The sequence below is a fragment of the Sinocyclocheilus anshuiensis genome, unplaced genomic scaffold, assembly GCF_001515605.1.
Source record: "Sinocyclocheilus anshuiensis isolate Anshui unplaced genomic scaffold, SAMN03320099.WGS_v1.1 scaffold38, whole genome shotgun sequence".
NCBI lineage: Eukaryota > Metazoa > Chordata > Actinopteri > Cypriniformes > Cyprinidae > Sinocyclocheilus > Sinocyclocheilus anshuiensis.
In genome coordinates this window covers 2,289,093-2,294,569 of record NW_015544213.1, presented here as the reverse complement: position 1 = coordinate 2,294,569, position 5,477 = coordinate 2,289,093, and the positions used below count along the sequence as shown (strand labels likewise).

The 5,477-nt window shown below is 35.2% G+C and overlaps 1 protein-coding gene across 1 annotated transcript in view; it reads left to right on the top strand.

Annotated features, from left to right (window-relative positions):
• The window catches only part of LOC107697176 (kelch-like protein 29), a 296,880-nt gene that overhangs the window by 16,212 nt on the left and 275,191 nt on the right, over positions 1-5,477 (top strand). The window lies entirely within an intron of this gene.

Genomic DNA, 5,477 nt, shown 5'->3' with positions numbered 1-5,477 from the left:
ATAAGACACTTTGGCAATATGCCGGTGATAACAGTAAAGAGAAAAGAATGATCCAACCACATGTCGGCACACGTGATTAACCGCTCAAGTGTGACGTGCTCTGTGAAGGACCATAAATTTAGCGCTACACTGTAAAAAATGATTGCGATTTTAACAGTAAAAGACTGTAAAAATGCTACAGTAAAAACCTGTTAACTGGTTAACAGTAAGTTTCCATACTATATTTGGTGAATAAATGTAATTACATTTAATGTAATTTTACAGTAAAATACTGTAGTAAAAAAAGTAGCAACAGTCAAACACATTCAAGTTTACACAGAAAAAGCAATGGAAAAGCAGCGTGATCTAATAAAAAACCTGTAAAGAACTACTACTATATGTCTGATATTTCATGTTTGCTTCATGGTGATAGACTGAAAGCTGCTGTTGTTTTTAAAGAACATTTATAGTTAAAGTCTACTGGTGTTATACCTTCAGTCATTTCGAATTTGAATTTACCTTGACTTTTGAGATTTTCTAAAAGAATTTTCCTCGTATTATTTCTGAACACATAATATGTATAAGACAAGTTTGTACAATATGTAGTTGTAGTTTTTGCATCTTTTCTGCAAAGATATTTAACAAGTGATTTGTTTAACATTTACATCATGTTGACAACTTCATGTGTGCTGCACTTGGAATAGAATTTTCTTTAACTAGAGGGTTAATAAAGAAAAAGTAACTTGAATCATGTTGTAGTTACATTTTCAAGTTGACTAGTTAAAAATCGTAAAAAATCGAGAATCGGTCAAACATTCTGGAAAAATCGAGGTTTTAATTTTTTGCAAAATCGCCCAGCCCTAACCAAGAGAGTCATTAAGTTACCAAGTTAATGATCCAGTTCGGTCGTGACTGTGCCCTGAGGAAAACACTTGACCCGGGGAGCCAAGACGGCCCTTGAGGGACTGTGCTTGCAATTAATACACTGAAAATTACTTTGCAGGAATTATGTGTGCAGAATTGTAACTAACCAAGCAAAGGCCTCATGAATTGGCTTTACGAGCACAGTTTATCTTTCTAGTGTTGACACATTTCCTGATGAAACAGGAAGTTAGCAGGACTGATTTGCTGCTTGCTTTGCTAGTCAGATGTAGGTAGATGCGGCTACTGCCTTTTGAGATGAATGGCGATTTCTTTTTCATGTTTTTAAAAACTCTTGTTAGCTGTTAGTGGCAGTGTTATTTTAGTATTAATTATATGCTATTATAATATTTATTAATATTTTTTTGAATTAATTTGTAACAAACATTTTAAATTTTCATTTTAATTTTAGTTTGTTTCAGTAATTTTTTTTTCTCATTTTTCACGCTAATTGGAGTGTGATATTTTTCTCACTTTTTATTGTTGAAATTGAGATTTATGCATCATAACAAACAACATGTTGAGATAAAAATCACAATTCATTAGTTGTATAACGTTGTTGTAAATGATTTTAATTTTCAGAGTCATACGTTTTATTTTTACTAGTCATTTACCTGAACTTTAGCTTCAAGTTTACTAGAACTTAACATTTTAATTTTACTGTGAGATGGACAATTACGAATCAAATCACTGAGTATCTGAAATTAGTGAGAGTTTTCTAATAAAGTGCAGATGTAATGTGTAAGCAACGGCTCCACCATAACAAGAATAGCAATGTACTGTACATTTAAGATTATTTACAAGACATTACTTTTACAAATATTTGGAATGGAATTTAAAAAATATATTGATATAGATATTTTTCTAGTAATCTATTAGCATGCATTTACATTGCGTGTATCTATTTTGACATGCCATACGTATTTTTGTCCCGTGCTAAGATCACTATGTCCATTGCAGCTTCAGAGTGAATCACGCATTTATATGTAGATGTCACTTCCAAAACTTTGCAGCATGTAATTGTCCGCCAGTCCTCTTAGCAGCATGAAAAACAATACTTTTATTCAAAAGATTATAGCTATAGAAAGTGTGAAAGACTGCTCACTTTACAATCACTAAAAAGCTGTCACTCATCTCAGTTTGCAATCTCCCAACGTTCCATTAAAATTAATCAAGTTGTCGACACTGCATAATGAATCTCTTACTTCGTATAGTTGTTTGTTGAAGAGACGATTCGCGAGAGTGAGCAAAACTCAGCACTGAACAAAAACACCTCTGATTGGCCATTGTGTTCAAGAGATCAACAAACATGTCTGTGATTGACTACATTTCTCACTGCTGTAGAAACTCGCTGTCAACAGTAACATTTCACCTTCTCCAGAGCTCAAACTCAAAAACGCAATGGAGCGTTTGTTAAATCTGTTTCGCCAATAATATTATTATATAATTTACCGTATCAACTGAGGGTGCTCTTGCTTTCGTTTCAGGGTGCTTATATTTAAAATTGACTTTGTGATGTTTTTTACCCATGTTTTAATTTTTTAACAAAAAATTATTTGTGATCAGACATTAATTGGCCCTGGACTACCGCTGTGGACTCCCGGTTAAAGAGCCTTGCTATAGAGCATTTTGTTTGACAATTTTTTTTATTTGCGTGGAAATTCAATATTTTTGGTCCGTTTCCTGAAGAGAAAGACTTGTGTATTGTGTATACAAATAATTTGGTCAACCCCTTAGTAGTACACTAGCGTATCCGACTCGAAGCTAATCAATAAGTACTAAGAACCACATTTCAGTTTAGCATAAACATTACACAGTTCTGAAATAAATAAGTTTATGCCCTATGGATGTTATATTTGAAGTCTGAGCACATTTGGCTCTGTGAACATAGCAATAAATTAATTTAATTTCTTCATCGCAGAGGATGGTCTGAATATCTATTTTTTTATACTCCTGTTCTGGGAGTATACATAACTGAAGATAATCTACCATGCATTTTCTTTATGAATTTAATTCCCTAGTGCCTTGACATAAAATGTCTGTTTCCTTGACAAAGTGCAAATGAATGCTGGGAGCGAGACAGAAAAAGCAGAATTGTGCAAGCAGGAGCCAATGATCTTGTATGATATAATGGAAGAACATTTCTCATTTCATGACAAAGTAAACATTCGTCCGTCTCTTTATTGTCTCCGATCAGTCTGTAAATACGAAGGGGGCGTGTGAAGCGGAGACGAAGGGGTCAGGAAATGTGCAAGATGAGCGAACAGAAAAGTGGAGACAAGGGAATCATTCTGTCCAGACGCAATCTGATGAGATCCTCCTCTGTGTCTCTAAAAGCATTAGGTTAGACAGTGATTGCATTCCGAATCCTATTAAGTTTATGTAATCGGGAAAAGAAGGGATTATTACTCCCTATCAGTGTTTTGCTCCTTTTCCTTTTGTGTGCCTGTAAAAGCTCAAAATTCACTTGATTTTCACTTGATTTACTGTGTCATGACTTCATCTCGACGGCTTTGTCATTTGATTGCACTATGTGTCTCTCAAATGGAGGTTTAGAAGTGAATGATATTTATGTGCCGCAGAAAAATCTGATGTGTCTACTCCATTATAGAGGTCTGGTTATCATTGCCAGGAAAAGAGTCCTAGAACTGTGTTTCTTTGTCAATTTCCCATTTGAAGGGAGTAATGAAGTCATCATGTTTGCTTTTAGTGCTGGATGTTGCACTTCTTAGGTCGTTTCTCTTGTGCTTCAGTTCATTTTTATTTTTTCAGTATCATGCTTGTGTTGATATAGGCCATGTATCTTTCGTTACACAATGTGGTAAGGTTTTACAAAGTCTTAAAGTAGTATGTCACCCATAAATGAAAATTGGATGAAATTTTACTCACCCTCAGCCAGGCCATCCAAGATATAGATGAGTTTGTTTCTTCATTGGAACAGATTTGGAGAAATTTAGCATTACATCACTTGCTCACCAATGGATCCTCTGCAGTGAATGGGTGCTGTCAGAATAAGAGTCCAAACAGCTGATAAAAACATCATAGTAATCCACAAGTAATCCACACCACTCCAGTCCATCAGTTAATGTCTTGTGAAGCGAAAAGCTGTTTGTAAGAAACAAATGTATTTTAAGTCATCACCTTTATTTACATAGCGCTTTATACATTACAGACTGTTTCAAAACAGCTTCACAGTAATAAGCAGAAAAATTACAGAATTAATAATGCAAACACGCGTTCACGAGAGAGTGGCGTTCCAGCGGATGACGTAAGATGTAGGCGTAATGTAAGCTCCAGTGAGAAGTGATGAACACGGAAGCGCAGAGGAGAGAGCAAAACAAAACACTGGTCAGGAATTAGAAGTACAAAATGAGGATTTGTAAAGAAAAATGACAGAGGACTTCGATATAAGCCAAGAGGCTTTCCTTTGCTGTAAACAAAATCTGGTTCTCGTGAGACTAGTACCGTATTGACCCGAATATAAGACGATGTTTTTTTCTTGGAAATACATCTGAAAAAACGCGGTCTACACCCACAACAACAGGTGGCGCCAGATACGCATAAAACGAATGTGCCATGAAATACGTAATGGGACCAAACTCCCTTTGTGATTTTAAAACGTAAGACAGTACCCAGATTTGAAGACTACAGTAAGATTTAACTTCTACTCTTAATAATTTTGGGGTAGGCTACTAAGATGGATAGCCTAAATGTCCTAATTCAGATGGGCTACCTGTTTTTTTGTTTTGTTTTTTTTAAAGTGTATATTTTTTTTATGTGATTGTTGTTACATTTGACCAGTTTTTACCATACTTTCAAAACAAAAATTAAAATAGGAAAAATATGCAATATGAAAATAATTGAAGACACAATGTGTTTTACTGAGAAAAAACAGGATTTGGCTTTTAAAAAGCCTTTTTCAAAAGGTACATCTGGAAAAAGGGGGGGTCGTCTTATATTCGGGCCAATACGGTATATTCTCACTGGAAGCTTACGCTACATCTTACATCATCCACTGGAGTGCCACTATCTCGTGAACATGCATACGGCAGTTAGCGAAAGCTAGAGATGATGGTTTATAAAGTTTTAAATATGGATATGTTTCTTACACAAATGCATCGCTTCGCTTCAGAAGGCCTTTACTAAACCCGGAGCCGTGTGGAGCACTTTTTATGATGGATGGATGCACTTTTTAGGGTTTCAAAATCTCGACCACTCTTCATTGTCATTACAAAGCTTGGATTTTTTAATATAACTCAGATTGTATTCGTCTGAAAGAAGAAAGTCATATACACCTAGGATGGCTTGAGGGTGAGTAAATCATGGGGTAATTTTCATTTTTGGGTGAACTATCGCTCTAAGATATTAATTAAAAAAAATACAAAAAACAATTATATGCCCCGTCCAAATTTCCAGTTTCAATAGTTTGTACATTAGCGTGAGAAATATTTATTGTTTTTGATTAACTCTCTCTCACAGCAGTTACAGTCGGTACTAATTACCACAGTATTCTTTCAATACTCTCTCTCTCTCTCTCTCTCTCTCTCTCTCTCTCTCTCTCTCTGTGTGTGTGTTTA